This window comes from Canis aureus, chromosome 11 (assembly GCF_053574225.1).
Source record: "Canis aureus isolate CA01 chromosome 11, VMU_Caureus_v.1.0, whole genome shotgun sequence".
Lineage (NCBI taxonomy): Eukaryota > Metazoa > Chordata > Mammalia > Carnivora > Canidae > Canis > Canis aureus.
The window spans coordinates 31,661,897-31,673,552 of record NC_135621.1 but is presented as its reverse complement, the minus strand read 5'-3'; the positions used below and the strand labels follow the sequence as shown (position 1 = coordinate 31,673,552).

General features: G+C 47.4%; 1 pseudogene; it reads left to right on the top strand.

Annotated features, from left to right (window-relative positions):
* Positions 1-7,167: 7,167 nt before the first annotated feature.
* Positions 7,168-9,867, top strand: LOC144323811 (glutamine synthetase pseudogene; annotated as a pseudogene).
* The last annotated feature ends 1,789 nt before the right edge of the window (positions 9,868-11,656 follow it).

Sequence of the window (11,656 nt, the reverse complement as noted above, 5' to 3'; positions counted from 1 at the left end):
AAACCCAGTAAATACATGCCTGGTTGTGAAGCAGCCTCGTGAACACTGGACTGAAGGACAACTTAACACCATCCACTCTACTGAACCATGTCCTCTTCTTACGCAGGCAGCTCTGCAGCGGAATTAGAATCCAGGTGTCCAAAGAAAGACACGGGTTCTTAGCACTCACCACCCAGTGACAGGTGCCTGAGAAGAAATAGTGCCAAGTGCCTGGAATTGCATGAAACCTTACCTCCCCCCTCCAGTGCCCTCCCTCTTGCCCCAACCCCCTCTCCAAGGCATGCAGGCATGCAGACTCACACAGGAATCCCAGATTAGCTCAACCTGCCTCCCAGCTGCTGGATGAGCCTAATTAGACCAAATTAATAATTTATTCAAGCAAAATGAGACATGCCAAGAATCTCCGGGGAGGCTGTAAAATGATAATGCCATCTTATTAGGGAAATGTGTCAACACCCCACGCATCCCTTTGGTTCTGGGATGAGAAGCAGGAGGCCTGTTTGACATGATTCACCTTCTTAGGCCAGCTCGGAAGTCCTCCCACCTGCCTCTCTCCACACGTGACATCTGTCCCACTACACAGTCTTCAGCTCCCCCTCCTTCCCTCTCTCCTCCTCCTCTTCTCCCACCCATCCTTCCCCTCCTCCTGCTTCTCCTTCTCCCTCTCCTCTTCTTCTTTCACCCTGACACATCATTAACCTAAACCTCCAAGATCACTCTCCCCTACCAGAAAGGAAAGCCAGATGACAAGCTAATATTTCCATGTCACACATTGAGTGATTCTTACATAAAAATTAACAGGCACTTGACAAAATCATAATTACTAACTAATGATGCATTATGCAATTTCCATAATTAGTCATGTTATTGATATTTCACAGAGCCAGTAGGGCCACCTTTATTTATAGCAGGAGAAATGGCTAGTCTGTGGGCAGGTTGTTACCAGAGAACTTTGGGGAAACACTCCCTTCTAACACATACTCAGGCCCGGCACTTGGGCCCGTCCTCTCTGGAGCTGGTTTCTCTCAAAGCAACAGGAACAGACCAAGAAATTGTGCACAAAGGGCCAATTTGAGGACACTAAGGGCAAATTTCTCACTGTCCCAGCCATTTGAGGCACATCATGAAAGATGTGGAAGGCTGAAGATTTTTATAGAACTTTGCAAACAGCCTTCTTTACTCTCTATCCTCACAGTGACCCTCCTGGAGATCGCATCTATTAACCCATTTTACAGGTGGGAAGACTGAGGCTTACAGAAGGAAAACACTGTGCCCAAGTGCTGGGATGCAAGTGCACATTTTCCAAGTCAAAGCCCAAGAGGCTGTACCGTAATGGGGTCAGACAGCAATTATGCTATTTTAGGCAAGTTACTAACTTCTCTCAGCCCTGGTTTACTCATCTTTAAAATGAAAAAAAAATCATACTTATATTACAAGGTCCACTTGTCTATGATAAATTCCTACATACTATATATTATATTACATTGTATCATGTTACGTTATGTGATCTTCTGTATCTTTTTCATCATTCATGGCTTGTCTTCCTCATTAGAGTATAACCCCATGTGGGCAGGGACTTTGGCTGGTTGCTATCATGTGTACCCTGTGTAGAACAGTGCCTTGCACGTATTAGGTGCTCCCAAGAATGAATGAATGAATATCACCTCACACCTGTTGGAATAGCTATCATAAAAAAAGAAAGAAACAAAGAAAAAAACAAGAGGTTAAGTGTTGGCAAGGATGTAGGGAACAGGGAAATGGGCTCTGGTGGTGGGAATATAAATGGGTGCAGCCACTGTGGAAAACAGTACATAGGCTGTTCAGAAAATTGAAAATCTAATGACCAAATGAGCTAGCAGTCCCTCTTCTGGATAAATATCCAAAAGAAATGAAAACAGGATATGCATTCCCAAGTCCATTGCAGCATTATTCACAATAGCCAAACATGGAAACAACCTGTGTGTGTCAACAGATGAATGGATAAAGAAGATATTATATGTGTGTGTATATATATATTTCACATGAAATATCAGGATATTGGAGGAAGGAAATCCTGCCATTCACCACAATCCTGCCATGATGGACCTTGAGAGCATAATGCTAAGTGAAATAAGCCACAGAGAGAAACAGATACTGAATGATATCACATATACATGGAAGCTTTAAAAAAAAAGTCCAACTCCTAGAAACAGTAAAAAAGTGGTTGCCAGAGGCTAGGGGATGGGGAAAATAGGGAGAGGTTGGTAAAAGGGTACAAACTTTCAGCTCCATGGTGAAATAAGCTCTGTGATGTATAACATAGTGACTACAGTTGATAACATAGCGTTGTATAATTGAAATTTTCTTAAAAAATGGATGGATGGATGGATGGATGAATTGCCTAGTATTCTGTGTGGCCCATCATGGACACTCACTGAAAGGAAGTCCCCTTCTCTCCCTGTTCGCCAGACTAAGGTTAAGCTGGAGAAGGCTTTGCTCTTCCTAACGTGAGCTAACCTAAGATTGGAAATCTCCCAGGGACGAGACCAGTGCTCCAATGAACCACCATTTATCTGACAACCGCAAGCACAGTGCGATGGGTGATCACACTCCTGAGGTGATTACAGAGGGCATGACACAGGCTCCTCGTCTTCAGGTGCTCACCCACGCCTGGGAGAGAGAGCATGGATGAAGGTCAAAACCAACAGTAACCACAACAGAGGAAGGAGCAAAGGGCTGAGGAACAGGAGAGACAGTGAGTAGGACTGGGGTGTCAGGGACGGAGGGATACTAACAATGCGGTTTCATCTAGAAAGGTTTTAAGCTGCCCAGAGACAGTGACCTGGAGTTCCCAGAATGCACCCTGTTTCCTCACCTCCCCACTTTTGCAAGTGGCCACTCTTCTACATGGGATGCCCTTGCCCTCTTGTCTTCCTGCTGAGCTTCCGCTCATCCTTCAAGACCAAGCTCACTTGTTACCCACTCTGGGAAAGCTTCTTGAGCCCTCTGAGCAGAGATAAGCACTTCCTCTTGAATGAACCCCTCCCTCGTCTATGGGAAGGCATAATTATCTAAACACACAGGGGCAAGCACGAACTGTATGCAGAGCACTCTACTAAGCTTTGAGGAGACTATCAAAGAACTTAGCCAGTTCTTTGATATGGGGAGGAAAATTATGTTTTAGGCAGAAAAAAAATTATAGTAGGTTGAGACACATGAAATTACCATTTTTAGCACATCAAAATGGCTGAGTGTCAGTAATTCCTCATGCTGTCACATAATGACTAACAATGCAGGTTTGTCCACAGCAATCTCATTTTCTAAAAGGTGCACAGCATTTCCAGTTTGCAGAATGATTTCACACCCACAGCCTCATGTGATCCTCACACTCTCTCTGTGCTTTATGCACTTTTATTGTCATTTTACAGATTAAGAAACTGAATGAAACACAGAGAGTGAATGAAATCTCCAAGTCTCTTAGAGTGAGTAAAGGCCAAGACAGGACTGGGGCCCACATCTCCCACACCCACATACGATGCGCTGTGTACCATTCGATGTTAAACAGCTATTCATGCTAGAGGGAAGGGAAGGTATAGGAGGGAACCCAAGACATACAGCAAGTATACAATTCAGATTGTGCAAGAATAGGAAATAATCGATCATTCATCCAGCCAATATTTATTGAACAACTACTAGATGGGACGCACTGAGCTAGTCAATGAAGAAACAGAAGGGAACAAGGTCCTACCCTCATGACGTTTAATTTTGGTGGGGATGACAGTCACAGCAAGTAAATAAATTAGCAGGATGCTGTCAGAGAGTGATGACGGCTATGTAGCAAACAAAATAGGACCATGGTATAAAGAGTAAGGCTGGATGAGCGGTTGAAGTCAGAGAGAGGATGGGCAGAGGAGGCCGTAAGTCTGTACCCTGGGTGGAAAGGAGGGGCCGAGCAGAGCTCTGGGGAAGAGCATTTTGGGCAGAGAGACAGGCAAGTGCAAAGACCTTGAGGTTGGAATGAGTTTAGTACGCCCAAGGTCAGAGACAAGGTCAGTGTAGATGCAGTAGGGTAAGGGGAGGGAGTGGTGTGAGATAAGGTCTCTTGTTTGCATGAATCAAGTCAGAGAACATTTCCTGGGGAACCCAAGCTTTTGCCCAGACTAAGGAGGATGGGTGGGTTTTGGAGCAGGCAAAAGTAGAGAAGACTCTATCATGAACATGATCTGATTCACCAGCTTGGATGTAGCTGAGCCAAAGAGTCAGCCAAAACAGTAACTGTCACCATCCAAGGTTTATTGGCAAAGAACCTTCACAGGTTTAGACTGAAGAAGAGACATTTCCAGGGCATGTATAATCCTTATCTTCATTTTCAAACATTTAATTGGTTGGGGCACCTGGGTGGCTCAGCTGGTTGAGCATCTGTCTGACTCTTGATCTCAGCTTAGGTCTTGATCTCACGGCCATGAGTTTAAGCCCCCTTTTTAAAAAAATTGTTTTTAATTGGCTGTTCATATAAGAGGAATAAAATTTGTGGCACTCCCAAGTGTAAACTCAGGACCTGGCTCAATGGAGGTAAGCTTCAGAGGAACCAATCTGGGTGCAACAGAGAAGTAAATAAGCAAAGCTGAACCAAAAAAAGAAAAAAAAAAAAAAAAGCAACCCCAAAACCCACCTTATGCAAGGAGTAGTGAGTCCCAGCCCTGAGGGCATGTAAGCCAAGGTAAGATGAACAATTAGGCCGGATATGGGGGGGGACTGAGAATCAGTTTGGAAAGGGCCAAAAGGATCACTTTACACAGGGTAGCCGGCCCTCCACTGCAGTTCATGCACAACAGTCCTTAGGACAGCTGTCCCAAGGTCATTAACAGGGCTCTCTTCCTTCCCAGAAGTATCCCAGAGTGAATGACAAGTCATATGGACCCCCTAACTTAAGGACCTCTTTTTTTTAAAGATTTTTATTTTTTTATTCATGAGAGACAGAGAGAGAGGCAGAGACACTGGCAGAGGGAGAAGCAGGCTCCCTGCAGGAGCCCGATGTGGGACTTGATCCCAGACCCAGGATCACACCCTGAGTCAAAGGCAGAGGCTCAACTGCTGAGCCACCCAGGCGTCCCTAAAGACTTCTTTTAATCCTGAGATTCTCTTCCCCCCCACCCCCAGCCTCTCCCTACCCACTTCAGCGGCAGGATTTGTCTGAACAGCACTTCCACCAGGAGCCCTGCCTTGTGCCCTCAGACTACATAGAAGCTGGTTAGCTCCATCCGTCAGGTAGACCTTCTCCTACATCACCAGCCTGAGTTTCCTTCTGGAAATCTACTGCTGGTTCTCAAGGGAGGGCAGGGGAGGCGCATGACTCGGCCCAGCAAGCAGAGCACTCCAACCATCCTGACCACAGCAACCAGTGTGAGGACTGAGGGTGCCATGCTGGGACCCTGTGGAGAACAAAGCCGACATGGAGGCTGAGCTGCGAGATGAGGCAGAGATGTATCCCGAAGCCATTACTAGAACACCAGGACTGAGCCATGCCTGAAGCCAGCCACCCCAACTTGCTACTTACCTGAGCCAGCAAGTCCCCCCCTTTCATTAATCCATTTGGGTAGCTTTTCTGCCACTTGCATGGGAGAGACATCTGATCACTCTGACCCCCCTATCTGGAGTCCCTAGAGTGCCTTGCATTTTTCCTGTGACAAGTCTGTCACCACTGGTTGTAGGCACAGGCATCATAGCTGACTCTCCCACCATAACGGAAGTCCCCTGAGAGCGGGATATCTGCCTACACTCTCCCAATCCAGTGAGGAGCATGGCTCCCTCCCTCCCATCATTGGGGTCCCCACACAGGTGACTCCATGGAGAGGCACCCCCTGATCACCCTGTCTAAAACAGCTCCTCCCATGATGCTCTGCTTCTCAGGCCACATGGCTTCTCTGCAGAGCATCTAACCTGTCGATTTACAACATTTCCTGTAGGTTGCATTTTTGTTAGCTTATCATCTGCCTCCCAAGAGAACACACACTAATGTCACTCACTTGGGGCAGGGACCTTGTTTCTTGGGTTCTCCACTGTGGGCATGGTGCCTGGCACAGTACAGTATCCAATAACCATGGTGAGTGAGCCAATGAGTAAGCTGTGTTGGCACTGGACCTAGATGGGACAATGGATGCAACCCGCCTAAGAAAGTGCCTACGTAAGAGTAAGGGCTCCATCATTGTTAGCTGCTCCTTCTACCACCACTTCCCCTGTAAGTGCTCCTCCTGAGTCCTAACCACCCTGCTCTATGCCAGGGGCAGTGAGGGACACAGCAAACCCATTCAGAGCTAAAGCTAAGAGCTTTACACATACTATTTCATTTACACTTCACACCATCCAGAGGTAGATATTATTATTATCCCCAGTTTACAGATAAGAGAAGGAGGCACAGAGGGGCACTTGGGTGGCTCAGTCAGTTAAGCATCTGCCTCTGCTCAGGTCATGATCCCAGGGTCCTAGGATTGAGCCCCACACTGGGCTCCTGCTCAGCAGGGAGTCTGCTTTGCCCTCTCCCTCTGTCCCTTCTTGTATTCTTTCTCACTCACTGTCTCCCAAATAAATAAATAAATAAAATCTTTAAAAAAAAAGAAAGAAAGAAAGAAAAGAAGACATGAAGAGGTAAATTAACTCACCCAAGTTCACGGAGCTAGGTAGCAGAGCCAGGGATGGACCCCAGGATGTAAGGCACCAGCACATCGGCCACTTCACCACAAATTAAACAAGCAAAGAACTAAGCAAGGCAGTCTCTGCACCAGAGAGTGACCAGAGACTTGAAACAGAATGAGTGTCCACACCTAATACTTAATTACCTATCCATTACATTTGGGGGCATAGGAGCCACTCTGGGCCACAGAAGCCAAACTTACAGTCTCCTCTCCGTGGTCAGCATGGCTTCATCCTCCTTTAAGCTAAGAGGTCGCATAAGCCATACTTTCAGCTTCTGGCAACTCCAGGGGACCCAATGGCAGAGGAGCCTTACCCAAGATCTTTTCCTTCAAGGATTGGCGGTGCAGGAGGCAGGGGAGTGCAGGGAGGGAGCAGAAAGCAGATTGCTGGTCATATTCAAGATTATATTTGAACTAATTTATAAAGTACCACATGGAAAATGGCCTTTAAATGGCAGTTGAGGCAGAGCCGAGAATGGGAGCGGAGGGGAGCTTCTGAGCAGCGCCCCGGCCTCCTCTCCTCGCCGCACCTCGCTCTCGCGGCCCGCCCGCCCGCCCGCCCTGCTGCCTGCGACCCGCCCAGAAAGCTCCGGTGTATGGACCAGCGGGAGCCCGAGAGCCTGGAGAGGCACGAACGCGACTCCAAACGGAGAAGGGCCAGGGAAGGCAATCCCAACGACCCGATTGACCTTCTGTGGCTGGGAACAACTTCCACCATGGCCACCTCTGCGAGTTCCCACTTGAACAAAGGCATCAAGCAGGTGTACATGTCCCTGCCTCAGGGCGAGAAAGTGCAAGCTATATGTATATTTGGATTGACGGGACTGGAGAAGGATTACGTTGCAAGACCCGGACCTTGGACAGTGAGCCCAAGGGTGTTGAAGAGTTGCCTGAACGGAATTTTGATGGCTCTAGCACCTTTCAGTCTGAAGGCTCCAACAGTGACATGTATCTTGTCCCTGCTGCCATGTTTCGCGACCCTTTCCGCAAGGACCCCAACAAGCTGGTATTCTGTGAAGTCTTCAAATACAACAGAAAGCCTGCAGAAACCAATTTAAGGCATACCTGTAAACGGATAATGGACATGGTGAGCAACCAACACCCCTGGTTTGGAATGGAGCAGGAATATACTCTCATGGGCACAGATGGTCACCCTTTTGGTTGGCCTTCCAATGGCTTCCCTGGGCCCCAAGGTCCGTACTACTGTGGTGTAGGAGCAGACAAAGCCTATGGCAGGGATATCGTGGAGGCTCACTACCGGGCCTGCTTGTATGCTGGCATCAAGATTGCTGGGACAAACGCTGAGGTCATGCCTGCCCAGTGGGAATTCCAGATAGGACCCTGTGAAGGAATCGACATGGGAGATCATCTCTGGGTGGCCCGTTTCATCTTGCATCGTGTATGTGAAGACTTCAGAGTGATAGCAACCTTTGATCCTAAGCCCATTCCCGGAAACTGGAATGGTGCAGGCTGCCACACCAACTTCAGCACCAAGGCCATGCGAGAGGAGAATGGTCTAAAGTACATTGAGGAGTCCATTGAAAAACTGAGCAAGCGGCACCAGTACCACATCCGAGCCTACGATCCCAAGGGAGGCCTGGATAATGCCCGGCGCCTAACTGGATTCCATGAGACATCCAACATCAACGACTTTTCTGCCGGCGTGGCCAACCGTGGTGCTAGCATCCGCATTCCCCGGACTGTCGGCCAGGAGAAGAAGGGTTACTTTGAAGACCGTCGCCCCTCTGCCAACTGCGACCCCTTTTCGGTGACAGAAGCCCTCATCCGCACATGTCTTCTCAATGAAACTGGCGATGAACCCTTCTAGTACAAAAACTAAGCGGACTAGACTTACAGCCATCGAACCCCTCCTAATTAATTCTCCATCCTGCCTCCGTGTTTGCCCCTCTCTTGACTGTCCTAATAGCAGTAACTCAAAGGGCGGAATATCAAGGTCTTTTTTTATTCCTCATGCCCAGTTAATATCTCTTGCTTTCTTTGGCCAGGATAGAGGGGTCAAGTTCTTAATCTTTTTACACCCCCCCCCTTTTTTTTCCCTGTCACTGAAAGCTGTCTAGTATGTTAGTAGGGAGGGGGGTAGGGAGACATAACCACTGTTCCCATTTAATCAGGTGTGTTTGTCCAATAGGCGTAGCTATCCGGACAGAGAATAGTGTTTGTGAAGGGAGGGGGAGGGCTCTTTCTTCGAGGTAGCTGAGTGTTGAGGGGGGGGAGGGTTACTTACTCTGGGGTTAGGTTAGGATTTCCCCTCCTGGTGGGAAGTTCCACTTCGAATAAGGTTATAACCAACTTTCTATTAAAAAAGTGAGACTTATGAGAGAATCAGGCGGGAATGTGCCTCCCGTCCTCCTGGTGCAGGGCTTCCCCTATCTGGGGCGAGATAGCCCTCACCTGAAGACAAGCTCAGTGTAAGGATGGATTGACCTACCTTAGCAGAAAAAGTTCTTATTGCTTGGTCCTCCATTTATAACACAAAGCAGAGTAGTATTTTTATATTTAAATGTAAAAACAAAAAAAATTATATATATGGGTGTGCAGATATGTGTGGTTTTTTTCCTAAAGGAGGAAAAACATTCTGGTCACGGAGAGCCAGATTTGAGGTGAATAGTCTGGAAATAAGGATCTCCTACTGAGTGGAGACTTGGTATTCCCTCACTGCCACTATAGGGCTCCCATGTGCCCTGCCCACTCTTCTGCAATTGGGGGTAGACACCGGTCGGTTGACAGGTGAAAGCACGTTGTAGAAGGAGGAGTCACCTGAGCCCCGTGGCTTTGGTTTAAAAGACACACATGTACACACAGAGGTTTAGAAATAAAGAGTTGGCTGGTCAACTTGCATGTTACTGACAAGGGGTTATTGGGATTATTTTCTGATGGGACTAGCATGTCACTAAAGCAGGCCTTTTGATATATTAAAATTTTTTAAAAAGCAAAACAGAAGTTTAGATTTTAATCCTGTTGTAGGGTTCTTCTGAGTCTTCGTTGTTACAGAATCACCCGTTTGCTTTGGCTGTCTCCTTCCTATCTCTGCTCTTATGAGGACATGGGGACAGCCCTGGAGTCAGAACACTTGTCATTTTGTATCCTGGTGTCTATTCTGAGTGTGAGATGCTCCTTTCCATTGTTAAGATTCCTGAGGCGTTACTTTTTCTTTTATAATAAAATGCAAACCCCATCTTCAAAAAAAAAAAAATGGCAGTTGATGCTCCTTCACGCTGCCATTTCTCTTCTCCCCATCCATGAGGTGTCCTCGCTGCACTCTCTCCTCCCACCTCTGAACAGTGGACAGGCACCTTCCAGAGGGACCAAGAATTAAATTAAAATTACATTTCTCTTGCTATCTCTCACACAAGTGAAACGGTTCGCTCTCACTGGCTCCTGGAGGCTCAGGGGGCGAGGGGAGGGTTAATAATAATAACACTGTGTATTTATAGACCACTGTTCAGCAAGGAGCACCTGCAAATATTACCTTGCAGCAGCCCGTGTTATTAACTGGTAACTGAGCTTTCAGCCCAAAGTCACAGGCTGGAGTGAAGCCCCTGAGGCTACTGAAATCCTAATGCTGCTTCTAAAAATGGCTAGATCAAAGGGTTAGTCCACAGGGCCTCCCTCCTGTCTGAAGGGCTCAGTGCCCTCACTTATAAGAGCAGCTCAACAGGGGGGAAGGCAAGGGAGCTCTATCAGTTAGGGATGCTTTCTGCTGCTGTAACAGGACACCTGAGGAACACAAACAAGGGGCTGCCAGAATCAATTCAGTGGCTCAATGATGTGAGGGCAGTGTCTGTGCCATTCTCTTGTCCTTTCCCTCACAGTTATAAAATGGCTGCAACAGTTCCAGGCATCATGCCCATACTCCAGGCAGGATGAAAGGCAGAGGAGAGTAAGGACAACCCCACCTATCCCTTCTACCAAGAGAGCAAACACTTTCTCAAAAACCTCAACTCCACCCCCAGCAGACTTACACTTACATCTCATTGGCTAAAATGGGATCACACCCACACACCTAGCTGTACTCTAGATTAGGCCTGATGGGAGATAATGTTGGTGAGGTGCCAAATAAACCAGCTAACAGTGCAGGGCAGTGGAAAAAGCACTGACCTGGGAGTCAGATGATCAGGATTTTCTCACAACTGGGCCTGTGAACTCAGTCTCCTCACCTATAAAATGAGAAGCACTGAACCAGATGATCTGTAGCTCTGACACTGAGTCAGGTTATGGCTTCTACAGAAATATCCAGGGCTGGTACAGAAAGAGACAACAGGCTATTCCCCCCAGCTCCTTGCTCCGCTCTATAACTATAGCACCAAGCACTGGAGCCCCTAGAGCCTGGTCTAAGAGGAAAAGAATTATGACCGTGGGGGAATCAGAGGGACTGAAGGTCAAGACTCCTGGGGTCCCTTTCCTTGTTCCTACTGCTAATTCCCCAAGGGCTTGGGTGTGTCCAGGATAGTCTTCCAATCAGAATCCACACAACCTAAACTAATAGTAGTAGCAATAATGTAGAACACTCAACAAAACTTTACCATGCACCAGACACTGTGCTAAGAGCTTCACCTACATTATCTTTATAAATCCTAATGATCCCATCATGGAGGTGTTATTAATAACCCATTCAACAGATGAGTAAATTGAGACTCCAAGGTATGCCCCTGTCCAGCTTCACACAGCTATGAAGGGGAGGAACAGGGGTTCAAACCCAGACACAGTCTTAACGCAACCTAACATCTATCCATCCTCTACCCATCCATTATCTTGCTTATCCCTATTCCCCTGGCAACCCTATGCATTGTCTTCCTCTTTTACCGATGAGAAAAGTGAGTCTCCCAGACATTACATGACCTAATTACCAACTGGTAACTACTGGAGACAGGAACACAGCACTCGCTCTGGGCTGCACTCGTGCCATGATGCTATTCTGTGTAGGACCGTGCCCAGGCAAAAGCCTCTGGGAGGCTCCTTGCTTT